The 14,145-nt window shown below is 43.6% G+C and overlaps 1 pseudogene; it reads right to left on the reverse strand.

Annotated features, from left to right (window-relative positions):
• Positions 1-12,610: 12,610 nt before the first annotated feature.
• On the reverse strand, positions 12,611-12,729 carry LOC120882662 (annotated as a pseudogene).
• Positions 12,730-14,145: the final 1,416 nt, after the last annotated feature.

The raw sequence follows: 14,145 nt of genomic DNA on the forward strand, positions 1-14,145 counted from the left end.
TGGCGCTCAGCTTTCTTCATAGTCCAGCTCTCACATCCATACATGACTACTGGAAAAACCATAGTCTTGACTAGATAGAACTTTCTTGGCAAAGTAATGTCTCTGCTTTTGAATATACTATCTAGGTTGGTCATAACTTTTCTTCCAAGGAATAAGCATCTTTTAATTTCATGGCTGCAGTCACCATCTGCAGTGATTTTGGAGCCCCAAAAAATAAAGTCTGACACTGTTTCCACTGTTTCCCCATCTATTTCTCATGAAGTGATGGGACCAGATGCCATGATCTTCGTTTTCTGAATGTTGAGCTTTAAGACAACTTTTTCACTCTCCTCTTTCACTTTCATCAAGAGGCTTTTTAGTTCCTCTTCACTTTCTGCCATAAGGGTGGTGTTATCTGCATATCTGAGGTTATTGATATTTCTCCCAGCAATCTTGATTCCAGCTTGTGCTTCTTCAGCCTAGCGTTTCTCATGATGTACTCTGCATAGAAGTTAAATAAGCAGGGGGACAGTATACAGCCTTGACGTACTCCTTTTCCTATTTGGAACCAGTCTGTTGTTCCATGTCCAGTTCTAACTGTTGCTTCCTGACCTGCATACAGATTTCTCAAGATGCAGGTCAGGTGGTCTGGGATTCCATCTCTTTCAGAATTTTCCACAGTTTATTGTGATCCACACAGTCAAAGGCTTTGGCATAATCAATAAAGCAGAAATCGATGTTTTTCTGGAACTCTCTTGCTTTTTCAATGATCCAGTGGATGTTGGCAATTTGATCTCTGGTTCCTCTGCCTTTTCTAAAACCAGCTTGAACATCTGGAAGTTCACGGTTCACGTATTGCTGATGCCTGGCTTGGAGAATTTGAGCATTACTTTACTAGCATGTGGGATGAGTGCAATTGTACGGTAGTTTGAGCATTCTTTTTGCTTTAAGTCTTGAGATCCAGCTGCATACCTTTGTGCCCACCCCTGATGGCAGCCAGCAGTGAGGTACTCGGTTGGCCAAAAATTCGTGTAGGGTTTTCCCAAGCAAACTTTTTGGCCAACCCAATAGTAGCACTCCCAGTTTTCTTAGTTGACACCTGGGGAATTTGGGGCCATAAGCCAGAACGAATTCAGTCAGTTTGCCTCCACCTTCTCTTTGCTTTTTGTGCTGCCTGGAATTCTCACCGAGCCATCAGCACATCCTGTTCTTAGATTTTAAACCAGTTAGTGCAAAAGTGAAGGCAACTTACAGACCACAGGTTACACATGAGAAATACAGGCCTAGAGGCATCATCTTTCCAGTTAGATGAGGGGTGGAGCTCTTGATCCAATGGGACCTCCAATGAAGATCCCATTACAGTGTTAGCAAAATGTTGGATGTTAACCAAAACCTGTCCATCAACTTGCAACTCCAGCAATTATAGCTTCCGCATGGGAATTTTACTCTAGATGGGACTACATTTCATCCAGGGAGAGCTATCTGGATGGCTCTTATTCAGGATGCAGGTGTGTTGGGTGATTTAAGTAGTTAACATTTGTGAAACATGTCGCGCTCTTTCAACGCAAGGTGGTTTGAGAAGAATCTACTATTGTTAACATTGTGGGTTTTTTTTGAGACAGTCCAGAAGTCAGAGTGTTTTCACACTAATTTCAGGACTGGACCAAGTTAATCCATTTCTGCAAAATGCCCAAGGAGCCAGCATGACTTGGAAATGAAGGACAAAAGGGACCCTCTGAAGATTCAAAGACCTCTCAGGACAATTGATGCCAAGAAATGGTAAGTAAATTAGCACTTTGGCTAACTAAAAAATAAATACTAGAAATAGTCAGTGAAAATGGCCCATCACCTTGATAAACAGTCAATCTGTTTGAGTAGCATTTCCAGTGTTAATTGAGGTCTGGTGACTCAGTGCCCTGGTGGCCAAAAATCAGTTGTGAAAAAAAAAACAAAGAGACGGTACTGAGAGACCAGGCCCAGGGCCCAGGGCTTCTCCCATCTGCGCGCAGCCCCCAGGCCAGCCCTTTGGAACACCAGATGTTTATGCTCTACTTCCTGACCTCCCTTCCAAATGGCAGTTCTTGGAGTCCCACTGAAGGGCCTTGCAGGCTGTTTGTTATTTGTGTGGAGTGCTGTGGATTTGATTTTTGCTTAAAACGACTTCCTGACAGACTTGTTTCCCAAAATGACAGTATTTCACTAGGAAATGGTTTGAAATCAAGGGCCAAGAGGTGGCCAAGTTCTCCAATGTTCTCCACAGGCCTGAGACCCCAACAGTGGCCTGGGCCCATGGGCAGGGAGGGAGAGTGATCTCTATGAACCGAGGAAGATCTTTGGTTTAAAGCAGCGTATTTTTTAAGAGTCCTTGTGGAGACATGAGCTTGGGAGTGCTTTGCCTTCCCCAGTGTGGAAACCATGCCAAGGGTAACGAGAGGAGTAAACGAAAATGTTGAGCCTGGCAGCATGAAAGACTGAGTAAGCCCATAATTCAGTCATTTGTGAAGTGGCTGGAGAAATCGCCTTCTTGTTGGCAGAGCAGTCCCATGTAGGTGATGACATGTCAGTAATAAAGTGCCTGTCACTCCCACTTGCATCAGGCCTCTGGTTCTGGATGCCACAGGGAAGAAGGGACTGCTTAACGGCACAAACAGAACCATTTGAAAGGCCTGATCCAGTGCTTTCAGCTGTCTGAACAGCCAGCTCTAGCTGTCTTTGAGATGCTGGCCCTTGCTGTGGACAAAGTAGTGGCTTCTATATGAGTCACATCCCTTCCTATAAGCCCGCCTCTTTGGGGAAACCCTATTAGCTTGGCACTAAACAGACTCAAGTCAAAACTGGTCAGAAACTACAAGCCCCGTATTCTGTACCCAATATGGTGCCAGGCAGACAGGGGAGAAGTAGTACATCTGCTTACTGTGGGGAGAAGAGAGACACACAGTACACCTAGAAAATGTTATGACAGGCATAGACTCAAGCAGTGGAATTTACTGCTGGAGAGGGTTCACAGCTTTATGGAGTCACCAGTGAAGGTTTGTGAAGGAGATGAAGAGGGTGGAAGGAGGTCCAGTGGAGGATTAGAGTGTGAGCAAAGATGCTGAGGCACGTGCGGGATCGATGAGGATGAAGTGAGGGAGGGAAATGGTTGGAGACAAGTTGGAGTTAGAGTTGGGCTCAGGGAGGGTTCAGTGCCGCAGTGAGGGCTTTGGAATGTGATACCTGGGCAATATAGAGGGCCCTGGAGAGACAGGGGCTTCCTAAAGAGAGAATTGTTTGTGGCAAATGCCTCTGGCTCTGTGTGCAGGACTTGGAGTTGTGGGAAGGGGACATTGCAGCCATGCAGCGGTTAATGCTTAGCCTAGGCTGAGGGCTGGGAAGACTCAAGTGCGTGCTAAGTCGCTTCAGTCACGTCTGACTCTTTGAGACCCCACGGACTGCAGCTCGCCAGGCCCCTCCGTCCATGGGATTCTCCAGGCAAGAATACTGGGGTGGGTTGCCATGCCCTCCTCTGGGGTGGGGAGGCAGGGAGGATGCAAGACAGCAAGGCTATGGCGTATGCCAGAACTCTGAAACCACACACCTGGGTTCCAATCTGCCCATTCACCACTTGAGCAAGAAACCTCACCTCTTTGAGCCTCAGTTTCCTTCTCTGTAAGCTGGGGCAAAACCCTCTTGCTTGCCTCTTGGGAAAATGGCCTAGATGCAAAGAAATATGTCTCTAGCACACAGGCTATTAAGCAGTGGCTTCCCATGTTCATACTCATTGGAAGAGACTTTTTGAGAAAGAACCACCAGGACTGGGTACCAGCTAGGACTAGACTTGTGGGGGATGGTGGGACAGGAGTAGGGTGGGGTGGGGGACAGTGGTCCAGATGCCTGAGCCTGGGGAATGAGCTGGTCCTGGGTTGGGGTGGTGACAAGCCAAGTTATTTCAGACAGTGTTTTCCAGGGTAAGAGGAACTGCCTTCTAGTCATCTGTTTCATATGTATATTCATCTTCGCTGTGCTCAGCCTGCAAGAGGGCCTTGTTTAGAGAAACAGTGCAGCAAAGCAGAAGAAGGTATATTTTAAAGTGACAGGTCTAAAAATACTGCTGTCTCCTTGCCCTTTCACAGCTGCAGATTCCCAATCCTGATCCTCACTGGGAGAAATAATAAAATGCATATGTTTATAATAAAAATCATATTTCCCTCTTCCTGTGATGTCTCCCAGTTGTAGGTTCCCATCCGTTTGCTGTTTTACCTATCATTTAACAAATGTATTTTAAGAAAAGTAATCTTTTCCACTGACATGTCCTATAAACGTCACATCCTCAGCTTTGGTTCTCATTGAGGAACCGAGATGCATGTTTTGAATATTTCCAAAAATGCTTTTCACTCCATTCCCAGGGAAGGATTTTCCAATATTTGGTTAGAGATCAGATATACAAAGAATGCACTATATAGTGAGTGATGTGGGTCCCTGGGGCTGGATTATCAGCAGACGATAATAATTATCAGCAAGATGAGAATTTGGGTTCTGGGAAAATTAGCTACCATTGGCAGCTGAAATCCAGGCCTTTCTTCTTCTGTAGGTCATCCCCGAGTTGTCCACAGTGCGAGGTATCCTGAGAAGTCAGACTGGGGGCTTACAACGAGTGGAGTGAGGTGGACACTGGGAGGTTTCTCGTGAAGGACTGTGGAAGGCAAGGCTGAGATAGGACAGTGGGCCAGCTCAGCATTCAGTGTGCAAAGGGCAGGGAAACACCCCTTCCCTTGGTCTGAGGGAAAAGGCTCGATCTGAGGGCAGGTGGATGATAGCTGGCTTTGTTCACAGATGTGTCATCCTATGGAATAAAGAAAGTGTGTAGCATGTACTTAGTATGATGCCAGGCCTATGAGCAAGCAAGAGATGAGAGCTGTCAGTGTCCCTGTCAACTGTGCTGCAGGTCCAGGCAGGCTTGGGTTGGGGGCTGGAAATAGGGAGGCAATGCAGAAGAGTGGTATGAGGGAGAGGACAGACAGAAAGGAATGGGGGAACCAAGCCAGGGACAGCCAACAGGATAGGGGAGAAAGGTATAGAAAGAGTAGTGATTAGGAGGCTGGCAGGGAGCAAGTTCTCCCTGGTATACTTGGTCATTTCATTGGTTCATTCATTCATTTAGTTAACAAGTATTTATTGAGCATCTACTATGTCCTAAGCCCTGATCTAGGTGCTGGTGATTCAGCAGCAAATAAATTGAGGGACACTTCTCCAACAGAATTTACAGACTCATGGCAATAGGCAACAAAGGAGGTTTGGGGCTGAGCCTGGAAAGTCATAGTCCAAAGCTTACCTACCCAACCTGTGGAACCCACCAAATGGGAGCCCAGAAGTTGTTCATCTCAGTCCTTCTCAGTAGTGATCTGCCCTGAATAGTGGGGCCAATCCCACCCCAAGCTCCTTGACAGGGCTGGTTCTACCTAGAGGCACAGGAGACCCCTCACACCGAGGACTATTTCTGGGTGGAAAAGTCTGTTTCCTGCCCCTGTCTCCTATGGCCAGAAATGCCTTCCACAGAGAAGAAAGCCTAACTTTTCCCATCTCAAGATCCGAATACACTAGGGAAAGTAAAAGCTAAACTAAATGATGAATGCTAATCACTAGGGGGAATCAAGCAGGGGAAAGGGAAGGGGAGTGTTGGGGGAAGGGCCCTCAATTTACACAGGGGAGCCAGGGAGTCATTTCAATAAGATTCCATTTCAGTGGAAAACTGGAGGAGAGGAGGTGAGCCACGTAGATCTCAGGTGGGAGAGAGAATTCCAGAAAGATGGAACAGTCTGAGCAAAGACTCTAAAGTAAGATTGTGCCTGGCATTTTCTTTTTCTTTTTCTTAGTGCATCTTTTTTAAATTTTATTTTTATTTATTTATTTTGCTGTACCAGGTCTTAGTTGTGGCATGTGGGATCTAGTTCCCTGACCATGGATTGAAACTGGGCCCCCTGCATTGGGAGCATGGAGTCTTAGCCACTGGAACACCAGGGAAGTCCTTGTGCCCAGCATTTTTGAGAAACAATCTACAAGTTGTGGCTGGAGCCGAATGTGTGAGAGGGGAGCAGTATACGCTGGCATGATGGGAAGCCAGATCACGTGGGGCCTTGTGGACCATGGTTAAGACTTTGGCTTTGACTCGGGATAAAAGGAAGAACTGTGGCAGAGTGTTGAGCAGGAATGACATGGTTTGATCTGCAATTGAAATAGTTCAGTCTGGATGCTGTGTTTTATTTTTCCTTTTTCTTTTTGAAGAAAATTGAAGTATAGTTGATTTACAATATTGTGTTAGTTTCATGTGTACAGTAAAGTGATTTAGTTTTATATATATTTATTTTTTCAGGTTATTTTCCATTATAGGTTACTATAAAATATTGACTAGTTCTCTGTGCTGTATAGTAAATTAGATCCTTATTGTTTATAGGTAGTAGTGTATGTCTGTTAATCCCATACCCCTAATTTATGCATCCCTCTTACCCTTAGGTAACCATAAGTTTGTTTTCTATATCTGGGAATCTATTTATGTTTTACAAATAAGTTCATTGGTACCACTTTTTTAGATTCCACATATAAATGAAATCATATGGCATGTTTTTCTCTGACTTCACTAAGTATGATAATCTCTAGGTCCATGTTGCTGCAAATGGCAATTTTCATTCATTTTAATGGCTGAGTAACATTCCATTGAATATCTACATATCTGTATCTACATCTATCTATACCACATCTTCTGTTATATTGGGTTATAGCCAATTAACAAGATTGTGATAGTTTTAGGTGAACAGAGAAGGGACTCAGCCATACATATACATGTATCCATTCTTCCCCAAACTCCCTCCCCATCCAGGCTGCCACATAACATTGAGCAGAGTTCTCTGTGCTATATATACAGTAGTGTGATGTATCACATCTTCTTAAGCCAGTTGTCTATTGGTGGGTAGCTGGGTTGCTTCCATGTCTTGGCTATTGTAAATAGTGCTTCACTGAACATTGGGGTGCATGGATCTTTTCAGATTAGAGTTTTCATCTTTTCTGGTTATATGCCCAGGAGGGAGATTGCTCAGTCACGTGGTTTCTCTAGTTTTTTAAGGAGCCTGCATACTGTTGTCCATAGTGACTGCACCAAGTAGGAGTGTTCCCTTTTCTCCACACCCTCTCCAGCATTTATTATTTGTAGACTTTTTGATTATTGGCTGCTACGTTTAGATGAGAGTGTGGGAGAATAAATGTAGAAGCATGGAGGAGGCTTATTGACATAGTCCTGGGGTAAAAAGGATGGCAGCTCAGGCCAGGATGGTAGAGGTGGAGGAGATGAGAAGTGGTCAGATTCCAGATAGAGTTTGAAAGTGTTGAAAATGTTAGTCACACAGTCACGTCCAGCTCTTTGTGACCCCATGGACTAAAGCCCACCAGACTCCTCTGTCCATGGGATTCTCCAGGCAAGAATATTGGAGTGGGCTGCCATTCCCTTCTCCATAGAGTCTGAAGGTAGAGTCAATAGCATTTGCTGATGGATTGGATTGAGGGTTTAAGAGAAAAGGATGAATCAAAAATGATGCCCAGGACTTTGGTTTATGCAATTGGAGGAACAGAGTTGCATTAGAGAGATTGAGAAGGTTGTGGGTGGGTTTGGGGAAGGAAGTAGACACAGGTCAAATGTTGGGGTTTTGGTATGTTGAATTTGAGGAACTTCTCTGACATCTAAGTGGAAAGGTAGAGTAGACAGTGGAATAGATGAACTTGGAATTGATGGAATAGGCCTAAGTTGACCTTTGATTGGCAAAGGGTAGGGGTCTGGGCAGCTACATGGAGGCAGGGCCCCAGCTAGCTCCTTCACTCCGTTCTCAGGGCTGGAGCTGGATCAGGTACAGGATCCATCTTTGGACAAAGCTGAGATTCTCCCTTCCTTTACTGTCTCCTTGGTTTGTCTGTCTTCCTCAGGTCCTAGGCTCCCTGTAGTACTTTGGCTGCTCAGAGTTCCACAGCTCTTGGCCCCTCTCACTGTCTTTTTCCTTTAGGAAGCTCTGGGAAAGAAGGAGCAGGCTAGACTCCAAAGTTGGGTGGAGGGTAGGTAGGTTGCAGTCAGCCTGGAGTTCCCTCAGGGTCACTGGCTATTGGCATCAATTTCAGAAATAACTTATAAGAATAAAGTGCTGGGAATACTGCAATTAGTATGTTCTTTGAACCCATAAGTACAATTAACGTCTTCTTTGGAGGTTACATTTCTCATGTTTGCAGAAGGGATTTTTTTCCTTGTGATGGTGTAGTAACACGTACAAGTAAAATAGTGCATAAATACTGGAGTCTTTCTTGGACATGTGCCTGAGTCTTCTTTTCTGATTCTCCATTTTCTATCTTGGTGCTGTCAGGTCCCTGGAGGGTACTACCTGTTCCCATCTCCTCCTGATGCAGAGGGTCACTTAGGTTTTCCAAACCAAGAAACCCTCAGATAACTTAACTTCTGTAATTGCTTAGCAACCCCACTTGGTACCAGTGGGCTGGAGAGTGACCTACTGTTTCCCAGGTGTGTGGCAATATCACAGATGTTCTTGGCATGTGGCTAAGCAGCCAATCACAGACAAAATCAAATTTGCGTGCCCTGGTGCACATGGAGATGTTGTAGTTATTAACCAGAATGAACCCTCTTCTTTCCTTGATAACTAACACTATTCCTTAACCTTGTTCTTATGGACTGCACATTGTGTACATGGATATACTGGCAGGAAGCATGGAATTATTTATTTTCTCATCACGTTCTTCTGACATAATTGCATAGAAACCTTATGGCGCTTTGGAGATCTTCTGTTTATGAGTCACAGAAATTAACTTTCTCTTCATAAGAGGTCTTTATAAAAAGGAAAAATAGAGCCAAAACCTGTTCTTTGAACTTAAGTTGCCTTTCTTGACTCGCTGAAACCTGAATCTGGATGTCTGTTAGTCTTAGCCTTGCTTTAGCTTTGAATTTCAATTATTCAGCCTCTGCACCCAAGGGAATGCCTGAAACAAATGTCCCAACCTGGATCTCACCCATTACTGAACTCAATCATTTTTCTCCCCTCTCACTGTTGCCTAGGTAGTCCCGAAGGGACTATGGGGAATCCACAGAACTCTGTAATGAAATAGCCACCTAGGGTTTTATAAAAATGTTTGGAGACCCTAAGTATGAAGGAGATTACAATGTCTCCTGATGCTATATGTTAATCAACTGAAAAATAATATTAAATTGAAAATAAGTATAAGGAAGCCCAACAAAGTTGTTTTTTCCATAATGATTATATAATTCAATTCTGTTTCTGAAATACCAAACCTCAAATGCTTTCAGCTACTTTTTTTGGGGGGGGGACGCCTAGCTTCATAGGAATCCTAAGCATGGGATGAATTTGTCTATTGGGTAAACCATTGCTGTTGCCAATGAATATTTTGTCACCATGTTTAGCTCCAAAAGTAACTGGGGGTAAAATGTGTTTTTGGGATGTTCATTATCACTTTATAATTCTTGGAACAACCTTTAAGAGAACTGTTTTCTATTTAAAATGACTGAGCTTACAGCTTGGTCTCATTGCCATTAAGAGAAAGAAGGTACTGGGAATTCCTTGGCAGTCCAGTGGTTAGGACTCTGTGCTTCCTCTGCAGGGGGCCTGGGTTCAATCCCTGGTCAGGGACTAGCTTCTCTCAGAGCTAGGACCATAGGCAATTGCTGATCATTGAATGGGTTGGGAAAGATCAGACTTTCAGTTGAAATGGAGCTGGGCTGCTGGAGCAGGGGGTGGACTAGAGTTAAAAATGCCCAGGACAGCATGTACAGTACGGCAAAGCCCAGAGAGCCCAGGTCAGGGTCCACACCAGTCTGGTGCTAAGGGTAAGCTGTGAGAAAAAGCAGAGGGATATATTGGAACCTTTCCCAAAATGAAAAGGAGAAGGAAATGGAAAGTCGTTCTTGGGAACCACAAGGTGGGGAAAAGAGAGAAATTCAGGAACTCATTCAGGCAAGCATTTGACTCAGAAAGCATAAGACTCAAATTAGGAGACCTAGGGATTTCCTGGTGGTTGAGTGGTTAGGACTCGGTACTTTGACTGCTGAGAGCCTGGGGTTCGATCCCTGGTTGGGAAACTAAGATCCTTCAAGCTGTGTGTCATGGCCAAAAAAAAGAAAAGAAAACCTAGAGAATGTACAACAAATATCAATTTTGTTCAAAAGTGCTTTATATCCATTGGTACTGCAAAAACTGGTCCCAGGATATGCACAGCCCCAAATAGACAGGTGTGAACAGCTAAGTGGTGGAGCCTGACTGATGGTAAAGCTAAGGGATCTGGGAGAGGAGCTGATTCACTTGGTCTGATGAGCCCAGTGGAAAGGTGCACGTTTTATCCGAGATAGAGATGAAAATGAATAGAGAAACTCTTGTTTGTCCAGGCCACCTTAGACTATGGGATAGTCCAGGACCTGAGTGGTAACCAGGTGCCAACCTTGTTCACAAAACACCTACTGGCAAAGGTGCTGGCTCGTCCAGTGCATAGACTCAATGCGTGGTTAGAGCATGTGGCTGAGTCCCACCCAGTCTCAGATCTGGATCTCTAACCCCTGGACTTCTGACTGTCCCGGGGTCCTGAGAGGTTCAAATTCCTCTTTGTGTGGCCATGGGGATTTGGAGAAGGCAATGGCAACCCACTCCAGTACTCTTGCCTGGAAAACCCCATGGATGGAGGAGCCTGGTAGGCTGCAGTCCATGGGGTCACAAAGAGTCTGACATGACTGAGCGACTTCGCTTTCACTTTTCACTTTCACGCATTGGAGAAGGAAATGGCAACCCACTCCAGTGTTCTTGCCTGGAGAATCCCAGGGACAGCAGAGGCTGGTGGGCTACCGTCTGTGGGATCGCACAGAGTCGGACACGACTGAAGCGACTTAGCAGTAGCAGTAGCAGCAGCAGTTCCATTGTCTTACTGTATTCCTGACAATGCTTTCTTGTGCAGCTCCTGAGATCAGTTAAGAGCAGGAACCTCCCCCTCTTGCCCCCACCATGATTACTGACAGCTCTTGGCCAGCTTTTACTGGTCTGGTCTCACAGGTCATGTTTGGGCATCCTGGTAGCTTTAACTTTTAAGTTTTGCAGTGCCATTCTGTCAAAAGGACTGAGGGCAAGGTCCCCAAACACCGGACTGGGTGCCCTTGAAAGACCCCATGCATATTTGTGCTTGAAGCATTTCCTCCTGACTGACGGTCAGCAGGGGTCCCACACAAGCCAGGAGACTCCTGTTCTCTCCTCCTGCAAATGGAGTTCTTGTTTTCCTGATTATTAGGGTCACTTTCCTCTCCTTTCTTTGTTTGGAAATCCTTATTTCAATTGACCCAAGGACTTGCTTCTTAGCCCCCCAAATTATTTTTACTATTATATTCACTATATATGGGTTAAAGATAGTACTTCTTTTTACTATATTTTATTGCAATTCAAAATAACATAGAGTGCCATTTTAGACATTTTAAGTGTACAATTCAATAGCATTAATCACATTTACAGGGTTATACAGCTATCATTTTAAAAATATTTCATCACTCCAAACAGACACTCTGTACCCATTAAGCAATAACTCCCCATCCCCCACTCCCTCCAGTCCCTGGTAACCTCTAATCTAATCTGTCTCTATGAATTGATGTATTCTAGATATTTCATATAAGAAGAACCATATAAGCTTTTTATATCTGGTTATATAATTTATAATGTTTTCAAAGTTCATCTAAAGTTGCAGCTATGTTTTAGAACCTCATTGCTTTATAAAACTGAACAATGTTCCATTGTATGGATTTTCTTTATTCATTCACCTGCTGATAGACACTTGGGTTGTTTCCACCTTTGGGCTATAGCAAACAATGCTGTTATGAATGTGGGCGTACAAATATATGTTTGAGTTCCTGTTTTCAATTCTTTGGGGTATATACCTGGTGCTAGAATTGTTAGATCATATGGCAATACTACTTTAGAGGAACCAGCAAACTATTTTCCACAGAGGCTCCAGCTTTCTATAGTCCCACCAGCAGTGTATGAGAGTTTCAGTTTCTCTACATCTGTGCCAACACTTATTATTTTCCATTTAAAAAATTAGAGCCATCCTGCTGGGTATGATATGGTGTCTTCTGTGGTTTTGAATTGCGTCTCCCTGATGCCTGTTGATGAGCATCTTTTCATGTACTTATAACTCATTTATATATCTTCCTTGGAGAAATGTCTATTCTAGTCATTTGCTCATTTCAGTTAGGATCTTTGTCTTTTTGTTGTTGAGTATTAGGACTTTTAAAAATATCCTTCAAGATATCAAACCCTCATCAAATATATGATTTGCAAATGTTTTCTCCCATATGTGAGTTATTTTTTCCACACTTTTTTTCCCCCTAAATGTCTATTTTGTTCTTTACATCTTCTTTTTCTTCACTGAAACTTTCTATTTTTCCATTTATGTCAAGAGTTCCAGATTTCTTATTGGAGCACCTTTTTTTTTTTTTTTAGTGCTTGAACCTGGGCCATGGCATTAAAAAAATCTAGAATCCTAACCACTAGGTCACTAGGGAACTTCCAGAATTCTTTAAAATTAGCTTGGGGATAGATGCCAAGTCTAGTTTTGTTTTTTAAGCCTATAGCATCCAGAATTCTCAGGTGGTCTCCCACTGAAGTATCAACCAGGCCCAACCCTGCTTAGCTTTGTAGATCAGATGAAATTTAGTGACTTCAGGGTGGTATGGCTGTAGTTTTTACATTCTTTTGATAGAGTGTTGATGCAAAAAAAAAAAAACTTGAAAAGATGCTTGACATCGAGTCATTAGGAAAATACACATTAAAACCACAGTGAGATCATACTTCACACTCACTCGCTCAGTCATGTCCAACTCTCTGTGACCCCATGAACTGCAGCCCTCCAGGCTCCTCTGTCCATGGGAATTCTCCAGACAAGAATACTGGGGTGGGTTGCCATGCCCTCCTCCAGGGAATCTTCCCAACCCAAGGATCAAACCCAGGCCTCTCGCATTGCAGGTAGATTCTTTACCAACTGAGCTACCAGGGAAGCCCCTCACTAGGATGGTAATGATCAAAAAGACAAATGCAAGTGCTGATGAGAACTGTGAATAAGTCAGAACTCTTATATATTGCTAGTGCAATGGGAAAATGGTGCCATCAATTTGTAAATACAGAAATTCCTCAAAAGATTACACATAAAGTTACTGTTATGGCATAACAATTCCAACCCTAGGTATATATCCAGAAGAATTGAATACACAGATCCACAGATCCATACAGACATTGTATAGGAATGTCATAGCAGCACTATTAGCAATAACCCAAAGGAGGGACTAATCCAACTGTCCATTGAGGAAAGAATTACAAAGTATGGAATATCCATACAATAGAGTATTATTTGGTCAAAAAAAGGGATGAATTCCTGATACATGTTCCTCATTTATCAACTTGGAAACACTATACTGAGTGAGAGAAGCCATTTGCCAGACACATATTTTGTGATTCCATTTGTATGAAATGAACAGAATAGGCCAACATATCTAGAGCTTCGGATGATGGGGAAAAGGGAATGATGGCTAATGGATACAGGTTTGTTTAATTTTGTGGTGATAAACATGAAAAGAAAATTATTATAGTGATGATTGTACAACAGAGTGAATGCACAGACCACTAAATTATAGTTGTTTTTAAAATTTTTGGCCACACCCCATGGCATGTGGGATCTTAGTTCCCAGACCAGGGATCTAACCCATGCCATCTGCAGTGAAAGTGTGTAGTCTTAACAACTGGACCACCAGGGACGTCCCTAAATGATATACTTTAAATGGCTGAATTGTGTGATATGCAGATTATATTACAGTAAAGCTGTTTAAAAAATGAAAAGAAAGAATATGCTAGGGACCATATGTGATCCATATTTCCTGTTGTTAACTAGCTAGTCCTTCCCAGAAAAAGTTTGCTGACTCCAGCATGGGCCCAGCCCTCTCAGCTTACCTCTAAGGAGGCTCTGACCTGCTCGTGCTTCGCCCTGCATCTGCTGCAGATGCTCTATCCCATCCCTTGTTAACACACAGCAGCATCCCGAAGTGAGCAATCTGCTGCCTAGAGGATTTTGAGATGAAATCCCAAAGGCCTATTGCTCAAGGTTTCC

Source organism: Oryx dammah, unplaced genomic scaffold, assembly GCF_014754425.2.
Source record: "Oryx dammah isolate SB20612 unplaced genomic scaffold, SCBI_Odam_1.1 HiC_scaffold_23, whole genome shotgun sequence".
Lineage (NCBI taxonomy): Eukaryota > Metazoa > Chordata > Mammalia > Artiodactyla > Bovidae > Oryx > Oryx dammah.